This window comes from Macrobrachium nipponense, chromosome 36, assembly GCF_015104395.2.
Source record: "Macrobrachium nipponense isolate FS-2020 chromosome 36, ASM1510439v2, whole genome shotgun sequence".
NCBI lineage: Eukaryota > Metazoa > Arthropoda > Malacostraca > Decapoda > Palaemonidae > Macrobrachium > Macrobrachium nipponense.
This window is the reverse complement of record NC_087220.1, coordinates 45,114,389-45,126,647: the sequence shown is the minus strand read 5'-3', so window position 1 is coordinate 45,126,647 and position 12,259 is coordinate 45,114,389.

Here is a 12,259-nt window from a genome sequence, read left to right as displayed (position 1 = left end):
TCTTCTTCAGGTTTGCAGTGTTAATGTATGGCAAAAAGCAAGGTTTACTTCCATTTTTTGTGAAGAATTATTTTTTAGACGGTTCTCTTATTCAATTACATTAATTGATATAAGACTTTGTTTTACATCATTAGTAGTTTCCAAAAGGTTTATACAATATTTAGCCCTAAAGAAGTCTCCTTTTCTGTGAGGTTTTAGTCCTTTCTGTTAACCTTTGTCTTTTGTTATTTATGAAATTGAGATGTTTGATTTTCATTCTATTGCTGATTAATTTAATGACGTAAAACTTTTTATTAGTTATAAAAACTCAGAGGTTGTGCTTTTATGCCAATATCCATTGAACATTATGACTGTGAATTTTCTAAACCTTGAGGCTTTTAATCTCAACATTTTATCTTCAAGTTTTTGTTGCCTTTTTATGTGGTAGCAGAGAGAGAAATATTTCAACTTTCCTTTTTCCTGTCCTTCATATTGGTGTACTCGTTCTTTTGTCAACCTATCAGTCTGTGATTTTCGTTCCTGTACTGTAAATATCCTCTTTTTTGGGGACATGACAAGTTTAGCATCCTCAGCTCAGTAGTGGAATGATTATGTAAAGAAACAAAGATAAGTTTACTGAAAAGAATACTTTGCTGAAACATTTGGGTGTCTAGAGATTAATCTGAATTTACTACATTTATCATGAATCATGGAAGTGACCTGATCCCAAAAATAATGGCCTGACAATAATTGAACTTGTAGCAGACACATCCATTTGGAGTTTTAGGGCTGTAAATTTACAAGTTTGGTTAGTCAGTAGGAAAATACAGCTGAACTTTTCATACCAAGGCACACTTGTATAATTTTCTTGCATTTTTGAAACCCGGATTGTTTCCATGGCACTATCTTGTGCCTTGTCTCCACTGGACAAGTGCTGTATGAAAGAGAACTTTTTTCGAAGATGGTTAGAATATTTTATTTTGGGCAAAGAAATACATACAATTCATATGATGGTTGCAATGCTTTCATCACTCATTAAATCAAGGTGTAGTCTTACACACAAGGAGATCATCCTTTGATCTGTTGATATCAATACTGAGCTACTGTTTAAACTCAAACTTCAGTGAACCTGAATGTTGGTTGTATTTTGTTTAACTAGATGGAAAAATTAAATTGTCATACAGACCATTAGAAGAACAGGAATTGTGGAGATGTTACAGTTGAAATACAGAGCTTGAGGAAAGTTTTCAAGATAGTGTGTAAGAAGAGGTTTACATAAATCCATTATCAGTGCTGTCTAGGTGCCACGTTCTCAAAATGCGTGTCTCAGGATATTTACAGAAATTTAGCTCATATTACGCTATAGTAATGATTGACATAAGTTTGTCCATGTGTATTTTGGATGTTTCATTTTACATCCTAAGTTGATGATGGAAGTTTAGCACCATCATGTGCTGTTAACCTAACAATTGCATTACACGTTCACTTACCGTATTTTAGTGGGACATTTCAATTCATCTGACACTAAGTAATAATTGAAATTACTGTTACGTTAAACAGTCAGTATTTTGTATTTTCTTCCAACATATCCTATTAACCAAACACCTTATACAGTATTGCAGAATAAGCAGCAAGTCGCATACATTTCAATTTTAATTCATGTGAATTATCTGTGATGATTTGTAGAATTTACCTTTTATCTTCGAATTTGTGGAGCCTGGTTGAGCACAGTTTGGATGAGAACCTTGACCTGTATAGTATTTTTAATATTGTAGTTTTTAGAGTATTGTATTCTTTGGTTACTATTTCATGTAATGTGAGTGTGGTGATGGTAGCTAATATGAGATGAAATCATTCCATGACAATATGAATATTGGTCATAGGCTAGTGGATGCTTTTGTGTAGAATGCAGTCAGCACATCTGAGTTGTATTGGACTATTCCATGCAGCCACATTACTGAACTGTTCTCTAATTAGGGCAAGATACATTGGTTTCTGGTACTATGCGCCACTTGCTGGTAATTTTCCTTGATATTGTTCTTCCAGGTTAAGGGATCTGCAAGAATGATCCAGTCTGTAACTGTACAGTGTACCATTTATATACTTGAGAGATCATGAGGCTTGGCAAAGCAGCTGAATTGTTTTCTGTCTTCATGTGATTTTTTCTAATTTGCAGATTTTTATATTTAAAATGTTGCTCCATTCAAATAATTGCACTGAAGTGTATGTGTTGGAGGGTGCTTTTGACTTCAATGCTGTTACAATTTCAATTTTGTAATTTTCGTTCACTTTTTTTTTTTTTTAAAGTAAGACCAGGAACCTTGAATTGTTCAAAAGTAAGGTTATTCTTTGATTACAGAATGAACTTTATATAAGCAGATAACGAAGGAATTGCATAGCTATTACTTTTATTTATTCATTAATATTGTGTAGGTCACATCAGTCCTGCCCCCTAGTGAGGGGGTTACACCTACTCTGCAGACAATACTCATTCCATTTCTTCGATCCCTGGTGATAACATCAGGTATCTGTTGTAGATGTTCAATTTTCACTGGTTATTTACCGGACTTCGGTATCAAACTGGAAGTTGAGTAGCTTAGCCAAAAACTTCAGGATGAGTTTGCCGTTGTTTTGTTGTTTCTTAATGGCGTAGTACATCGATATAGTTTGCTTTTACTGCGAAATTGCTGTTAATTGATTAACTACCCTTTGCCAAAAGGCAGGCTATCATGTAAACAGTGGTTTGTCAAACTGATATTTACATTTGCTACAGTCCTGATATTGTCTGATAATACCATTTCAATAACGAACTTACAATCTTTTAATTAACCCTCTTACGCCGGAGCGGTAAATAAAAAATTGTCTCCCGTGTGCCGGAGGGGTTTCGGAGTGAGCGCGGAAGCGGAAAAAATATTTTTTTCAAAAAATCACAGCGCGCTTAGTTTTCAAGATTTAGAGTTAATTTTTGGCTCCTTTTTTTGTCATTGCCTGAAGTTTAGTATGCAACCATCAGAAATGAAAAAAATTATCATTATCATATATAAATAATGCGATATATGATAGCGCAAAAACGAAATTTCATATATAATTGTATTCAAATCGCGCTGTGCGCAAAACTGTTAAAGGTAACAAGTTAACTTTTTTTTTGTAATGTACACTAAATTGCAATCATTTTGGTATATAAAATATTGTAAAACGATAAAAGCAACACAGAGAAAATATTATCACAAAATAATGCATGAATTCGTAACGCGCGGACGTAAACAAATATTTTTTTCAAAAATTCACCATAAATCTAAATATTGTCCTAGAGACTTCCACTTTCTTTCAAAATGAAGACAAATGATTGAATATTACTATACTGTAAGAGTATTAGCTTACAATTGCAGTTTTCGACCATATCCGACGAGTTAAAGTTGACCGAATGTCGAATTTTTTTATATATATTTTTTATATGCAATTATTTCGAAAATAAGAAAAGCTACAACCTTCACATATTTTTCGTTTTATTTTATATGAAATTGCGCACATTTTCATATATAAAACTCTATGAAATGCCTAATATGAAACGGAGCAAATATTCCGAGAATGGGACGTATGCATTTCAGAGATTTGTGGCGGAGAATCCACGCGCGGAGGGAAGGAAAGATTTTTTTTTAAATTCACCATAAATCTAAAATTTTGCTAGAGACTTCGAATTTGTTTCAAGATGAAGATAAATGACTGAATATTACTAGGCTGTAAGAGTTTTAGCTTACAATTGCATTTTTCGACCATTTGGGTAGAGTCAAAGTTGACCGAGCGTGGTTTTTTTTCTATTTATCGTGATTTATATGCAAATATTTAAAAAATGAGAAAAGCTACAACCTTCAATTATTTTTTGTTGTATTCTACATGAAATTGCGCACATTTTCATATATAAAACTTTATGTAATGGCTAATTTAAAATGGTGCAAACATTACCACAATCGCACGTATGATTTTTTCGGAAGAGTTACCGCGCGGACATAAAGAAAATGTTATTTTTTTCATAAATTCACCATAAATCGAAATATTGTGCTAGAGACTTCCAATTTGTTGCAAAATGAAGGTAAATGCTTGAATATTACTAGAATATAAGCGTTTTAGCTTACAATTGCGTTTTTCGACCATTTCGGTAGAGTCAAAGTTGACCGAAGGTTGAAATTTTGGCAATTATCGTTATTTATATGAAAATATCTCAAAACTGATAAAAGCTACAACCATGAGTTGTTTTTAGTTGTATTGTGCATGAAATTGTGCACATTTCCATATATAAAACTTTATGTAACGGCTAATTTTAAAATGGTGCAAACATTACCACAATCGCATGTGTGATTTTTTTCGGAAGAGTTACCGCACAGACGTAAGGAAAAAGTTTTTTCATTAATTCACCATAAATTGAAATATTGTGCTAGAGACTTCCAATTAGTTTCAAAATTAAGGTAAATGATTGAATATTACTAAAATATAAGAGTTTTAGCTTACAATTGCGTTTTTCGACCATTTCAGTAGAGTCAAAGTTGACCGAAGGTTGAAAGTTTGGCAATTATCGTTATTTATATGAAAATATCTCAAAACTGATAAAAGCTACAATCATGAGTATTTTATTGTTGTATTCTACATAAAAATGCGCACATTTTCATATATAATACTTCATGTAACGGCTAATTTACAATGGTACAAAAATTATGTCAAAGTGACGAAATAATATCAGAGATGTGTCACAGATACTTTTTAGTGCGGCAAGAAAGAAATTCGCGCTTGCGCACCTGCGTAACGATTGTAAACAAAACAATACCTTGATCTGTGAACTCCCAGCATCCCCCAAGGCGCGTGATTCAAAAGTTTTAGGCTGGTAGGCCTATAAGTATTTTTCCGCGAATTTTAAAAAACTTTTAAGTCGACGTAAAATACATCCAGTCGGCACACGGGAGACAAAAAATGTCGACGTAAAATACGTCCAGTCGGCGTAAGAGGGTTAACAAGTCTTTACGATGATTAACGTATATAAGATACTTCTTATAGTCTTTAAAGCACTAAAATATGGTTAACCAACATACCTGAGAAACCAAGAGTGTACAGCAAAATACCATGAAGTTCATACAAGAAAAAAGCAAGTTTAATAAAGAACTAAAGACTCCCTTAGTCTCCAGGAGCTATGATGCTGATGAGGAAACACTTTAGACAATTATAGAATATAAGAAGCACCTTAATATTGAAAATGTACAAGGGCTGCTAGAGATGGGATCATCGCTGTGCACGGCTGTACATAAACCAAACGAATTAAACAGTAAATGTTGCTTCAGTGGTGGCTACGCTGAACTTGGATCGACACAGCTACTAGCTAGCCCAAGAGCATCATACATCTGGCACCAGAGCTACTAGCTCACCTGGTACTTGACTCAAGATTAAGTCATGCATTTATCATACAGCCACCTGACCGCATAGTTGTGGCCAAGCTGCCATAGCTCCCAAATTTCCATTGGTGGGACCAGGGGACAGAGTGTTCAGTGTCAACAGAGGTCCTGCTGGGAGCCGAGTGAGCACCCAGTGGCAGCTGAGCACTTGATGTAGTATAAGCTATACAGGTGCCCTCTGCAGCTTTGGTACTTTGGTGCCTAGTGCCAGATAACACTTTTACCAGCTTCTTGTGCTTTTCTCTCCTGCTACTAGCCCACTTCTTATTTTATCCACTTGCTCCTACACCTGGCTCCCTCGCTTCTTTCTTGTACCATTACCCGTTTGTGTTGGGGTTAGCAGTGTTAACCCTATACTTGTGCAGTGGAGGTGGTGGCTATTCATCCCTTGACTCTCCTAGATAGAAGGTCCCTGTCCTAAGCCTGGGAGGAGGCAAACTGGGAGACCATGGGGGTTGGGGGGGGGGTTGGTTGGTTATCACACAAGTAGTTGCTCCCTCGGTCAAACTTGTTGCAGATCCCAAGTATCGACAGACAACCGCTGGAAAGGCTTCGTACTGGATGTGTAGTGAGGGCTATAACTATCCGGTCCTATCAGATTTCCTAACCACCCAGTCCCTGTCAGACTCCCCTAAACCTGGGAGAAGGCATACTGTCGGTCTATGGGTCCATAGGGGTTTGCCCCTGGACAGTTACCCCTCAGTTGAACCTGTTATCTGCAGGGTTCAATGGACAACCACTGAAAAGGAGTCTATAGAGTGCGTTTGCCCTGACTTGTTGTGTTCCGAATCCCAGTGTGGTTAAGAGTTTCTTTCAGGATCTTAGTGTGAATATGTAAAGTCATGAATCCTAGTGTAGACCAGTGGCACTGAAGGCATATTTTGGATTTATCTCTACTGGGCATATATCCCAGTTTTGGTGCATTAGTAGTTGTTGCCAATCAGCATCCAATGCTGAGAGTTCCGAGCTCCCAAGCACTGACTGCCCATTAGCGATTGATAACTCCCAGGTTTGCAAGGTTCATTTATAAGCATTTCCATCTGCCTTTCTGATGACATCTTTCGGGCTCCTGGCTTCAACGTAGAGTGTCCGACGACAGTTGCTCCTGTGGCTCGATGTCTGATTTTTAGATCGCTGTTGTCCTGTTTGGTGCACCATTTCCTATTGAACAGGGCCCAAGTCTACCTCCAGGCAAGATATCAGAGCCAGAGATGTTGAATTGTTGAAGGAAGCTCTCCTTGGTCAAAGTTGGAACTTGGCTTTCATTTAATGAGCTAGACATTCATCATCTGCCCTCATTCTAGGACCTAGTTGGACCTAGTTCTTCTTGTCTTAATTGTTGGAAGACTTAATCTTCGGGACTCTCAGCAGGAGCACTAGCCAGAAGAACCCTGTTGTTTTTCACTCATATCTTTTGGATATTGATGTTTTTCCGTCTGCCGAAAATCAATTTTCAGTCAGTTTGAGAGTTATGCCCAATTTCTCACCTTCATGCCCAAGACATTAGTGGTGAGTCCTCTCTAGTCTGGCATACATGAGATGTTAACCAGATTAGGAAGAATTATTTTAGGCTTGTTGAATTGTGGCCTCCAATTTCCCATCCAGTTCTGAGGTTTCGGGTGAAATCAACCTGCTGGTATCAGTACTTACTTCGTGTCATGCATAGTGTAGTGCTCCACATTTCTGAAGACAATAAATTGTGTAGTTCCACATTTTTGAAGGCGATAAATGTATTGGCACTTCGATCAGCTGAAGGTTTACACATTGACAGTGGCAGTTCTCGGCTCCATGGTACCAGTTAAAACTACTACTCATGGCACTCTTGCAGTATTGTGCTTTGTGGAACCAAGGCCCTTTCTCCAGCTCATGGTGCCACTTCCAATTGCCTCTCCCTGGTGCCTGGCACCTTCGTCCAAGCACTCTGTTCCTGCATAAGAGTGCTCATCGTTACCTTTTTTGTTTATGTGCTCGGCAGCCTCCTCTGTACATCTATTGTAAACTCATGGTGCCCAGATTATTACGGCTATAGACATTTTGACGCCGTTAATAACTTTTCATATTTTCTTTTGCACACAGTTCTACACTTGTGTATCTTCAAGTCCAAGCTAATTATTTTCTAGTTAATTTTTTGTAAAATCTGCTTGGATGGCAACATTTTTCTCTTGTAGTATTTTAGTCAGCAGTTTTCAGCTAGTTCTACAGTGGTCTGCAATAATGCATGTCCTACTAATTTGTTCTTTGGCTGGTGAATCAGCATGTTCTTCAGGAGAAGCATGCCCAGAATTTAAATGTGTAGCTGCTTGATCTTAGTCTTTCAGGAAGGATGTTCCTTCATCCAGGAACCTAGTCATGATTGTCTTTTCAACGCTTTGGTGCTGGATTGGGGAACCCTTCTTGGGAACTGGGGATTTTCCAGGGAGCAACCCGTGGAAAGGGAGACCTTTTACTTCTCTTTAGTTGAATGTTTCTTCGCATAACCTTAGTGAACTTGTAGACTGTGGTAACCATTCAGACAGAAACACAGTTCTAATGTTTTATGTAAGAAATGTTCTACTCCATGACTTCCCTGGACAGTTCAAAGTTCTAATGTTTTATGTAAGAAATGTTCTACTCCATGACTTCCCTGGACAGTTCAATCAAGCTTTCTATTCTCTCAATTGGTGTTTAGAACTTGAGTCTTATCAGTTGCACTGTGACATCAGGAGGGGACCCTCGATTTCCTGAGTATTGGGATCCGTGGAACCTAAGGAATCAATGTCTGGAGCCTGTTTACCCTTTCAAGGAATCTGCGTCTTCCTCCTTTTGTGAGTATACCATCCCTATAGCATGTACATCAGGTTCCATGCTATAGTCCGATCCATTGAACCTCGCCTCTTCATATCTTCAGTTATGTCGTCCGCTTAGCCATATTTTAGGCGTGTCATGGTTTCTGAACCTGAGAGCTCTCTACCTGGTTGAATGGTCTGGTATTTCCTAGAAAAGAAAACAAATTCCAGCCCAGTTATCACCAAAGGTGTTATGGCAAGAGCTTGTCTGGTCTTCTGACTAGAACATCTTGCCCTTTACCTTAGTAGACTTTTTCCTTTGAGACAGTCAGATTTAGGAGTCATACCCTCCTAGCAAATCTAAAGACAGTAGAAGAATCTTTACCTCATTGGCTTTCAAACACTATATATATCCATTCGGCCTACCGATATTTAGTTGTGGTTTACTTCAGTGTAGGTGACATCATCATCTGGTTGGTTTTATTATGTTACTGCACCCATGGCAAGGGCACCTTGAAAGTTCAGGTAGTCATTGGATACTTCCATGTCTACATAACTTTTACTGATGCTTTGGTAGCGATCGGAGTACTCTGCTACAAAGTTCCCCCTTAGTAGAGGCAGCTCTGCCTTACTGCTGCACCACTACAGGTTAAGTTGAATACCAACCAGAGGCAGTTTCTACTGCAGGCTTTGTTGACTAGCAAGGAATGGCAAGCATTGTTTTCAATGATAGCAACTTTTCTATTTCTAATTTTTTCATGTTTTAGAGTAGAATATGTCCATGTACCCCACCTCCTGTCAATGTGGGAATCAGCTATGTAATTACTTGGTAAGTTGCTTATATAAAAAGGAAGTTTTTGTAATGAAATAAAATTTTATAGTATATACTACTTGCCATGTAATTTCATTATCAGAGCCCTCCCTCCTCCCCTCTGATGGACATAAGCATAAGTGGAATTGTCTGCTGAGTCATTTCTAACCCTCTTACAAGGGGGGCGAGACTGGTGTCACCTACATAGTATCGGTGTCACTACCATGAAATTTAAATCTAAACTGCTGTGAATAAATTAAACCAATAGCTATGTAGTTACTTCGTAAGTTTATATGAAATTTACAGGTAAGTTTATATGAAATTTTATTTGATAAAAATGTCATTTTTGTACGAGAGGTCCTTCAAAATTTTAGATCAAACCAGAAAATAAGGTAGTGTTTGGTAAGTAGCCAGAACACAGCTTTTGCAGAATTTGTTGAGTTCATTCAACTGCTCAGCCATACTTGAATATGGTACTAAAGTGAGTTTCAGTCTTTTGTAAAAAAAAAAAAAAAAAAAATTATTTCAGGTATATTTGTGCGATATTTTTTCCCGAGCTTAATGTTTTTCATATGAATCTTTGTATGGGGAAGAGACTTCCTCTGGCATAATCTTACTTATAATTTCAGCCACCAACCTCAATTCCATGGCAGCTCAGATGTGTTCATAATGTAATTAATAAAGGACTTTATTCCTGGCTAATACCCAAGACACCCAACATATAATAGTGAATAATTCATGAAATTCACATACATGTAGATGTTCTTGCTAGATATGGCTCTTTGTGAATCACTGTCATAAACTTTACTCCACATGTTTTCAAGAAGTTTGGTGCATATCTTACTGGTACAGTAGTGAGCAATGCAAATTTATCATAAAACTTTTTCCCTTTTCTTCTCTGAGTGTGAACAACTTAAGTATACTGTAGTAAATAGGTAATGGTAAACATACTGTGCAGTACTTTGAAGCTTTATGACATTCATTTAGGTGAAGGATGTGATGATTTCCAAGAAAACTAACCTTACATGTTAGTCCAGGCAAAATGATGATACAGCAGCTGTAGGGGTTGCTGTCTCTTCAGGTGATGATTTCAAACTAAATATAGTATGTATAACAGAATTAAATTTTTAGTTTGACCTTGGCAACTGATAACAATAATGATGTCAGTTTCGAACTTCTTGATTTGCTGACACTCATGTAACTGATAGAGAACTTCGCCTTTTTCCTTTAAAGGGCAAACTTAATTGTTGTTAGTATGACATAGATTATACGAATTTTTAATCAGCTAGGAAACGTTAAATCTTCAAAAAATCGTGTGTTCATGTTGTAATAGGTTAGATGGTTTTCAACTAAAAACTGTCATTTTTGACCTGATATCCCTGAAAGTCTGGCATTTTGAGAAAGTTGGCTAATGAACATATCTGCCCAGTTCATCACGATCTGTACCCTGCTAACACCCATGTTAGTAAACACAGTACCTTCTAGCTTTGTTAGCAGAGGTATATCATGTATGCAATATACAAGGCCTAACGCTATATCCATTGAAAGATAGATCATCAAATCATTTCAATAAGTCTAACAGGTTAAAAAAGTCAGGATTGTTATGTTTAACTAAACCTCAAGTAACATCTCTTTTTTTCTGTCTGACCACTCTTGTAATTTAATTAGCAATGCTACATCTGTCTTCTTCCCTATGCTTGTTGGGATGGTGGTGCCCTCAGGGATCTCTTTTTCACATTAAACCTCTTCCACTTTCATTAATTACTTAAAGGCTGCATTTTGTCCCTCCCATCTACTTAATGAAATAGTTGATGCCAACCATCTAAACATTTCTTGGACAAACTTTTACCTTTGGCTAATCATCTTGCCTCCATACTATTGAAAATGTGCACTTTTTTACCTTTTAAGTAAAAGGCTTCCACTATGTTCAATCTTAAGATTCCAAAAGAGTAAAGGAAGTCTTATAGCAGAGTACAAAATAATGAAAGTAAAAACTCATAAAGATAGGCATGTAAGCTAACAAATCAGTGCAGTCCATAGGTAAGCAGAACTAGAGAATTTACAAAAATTAAAGCTCATTATGTTAGCCAGGGATATCAACCAAGTTTAAGAGTAGACAAACCATTTGTTTAATCAGTTATTCCAAGACTAATTTCCTTCATTGCATTGTGTGTAATGGTTAGATTACCAATATCTGAGAAAGAATTTCAGCTGTGAACTTTTATTATATATTCTATGGATGACATAGGACATATTCTATGGTATGTCTTAGGTTATATCATAGTTAATGGTAATTTTTCCTTCAATTAGTAATTTCCCATGGAGAAGAAACCTTGTGATAGGTAAATAAGTAACTTACTGTGTCCTTTTTCCTGGCCTCACAGGGGAGCAGTGCTGTCAGCAGCCCCTAGCTGTAAACAATTTGTTCCTTTTTACTGTACCTCCTTTCATGTTCTCTTTCTTCTATCTTACTTTCCGTCTTACTTTCCAGTACAGATTCTCCTAACAATTGATTCGTAGTGCAACTACAAGGTTTTTCTCCTGTTACGCCTTTCAAACCTTTTATTGTCAATTTCCATTCCAGCGCTGAATGACCTCATGGGACCCAGTCAGTGCTTGGCAGTTGGCCTAAATTCTATAGTCAATTCAATTCATCCTTCTTCCTGGGTATGACTTATCACTCAACCCATTTTAAAGTTTTGTCTGCCATTTCTAGTTACTGAATTAAAGACATGGCTTTCTTAAACTACAGTAGAAAGGGCATTCTAACATACAAAGTATTAAAGAAATGTACCCAAAAAGGAAGCTTTTACAACATTATAAAGTTGAATGAGGGAAGCCTTATCCTTCATATTAACTTACCTTTTCTGCCTCAAAACAGTATTGCCCCTCAGATTTTTAAAAGGGAATTGATTCAGCTAAAGCTAATACTTGTGTTTTTCTCTTTTCTCTAGGATTATCGCTTGATCTTATGATCCAAACATACTTACATAAGTTATAGTCAGTTTTGTAGCCCTTTGTATTTCAACAAAAGTGCTACAGCTTTTTGTTTCTTTTACATGGGAAACTTACTTTTTTTGTAAGTTATCTGTTTGTTACTTTTTCTGAAGACCATAAAAATGGGTTTGACTCTTTGTGTAAAACACTGGTTTTGCACAAGGTGTGGCAAGGGAACGTATCCGTCCAGTTTTAAATGGTCAGGGGAAAGTTAAATTGTGTGTACAATGAAGTAATGTGTATTGCCTTGCAGCTGTCGTCATATTTTG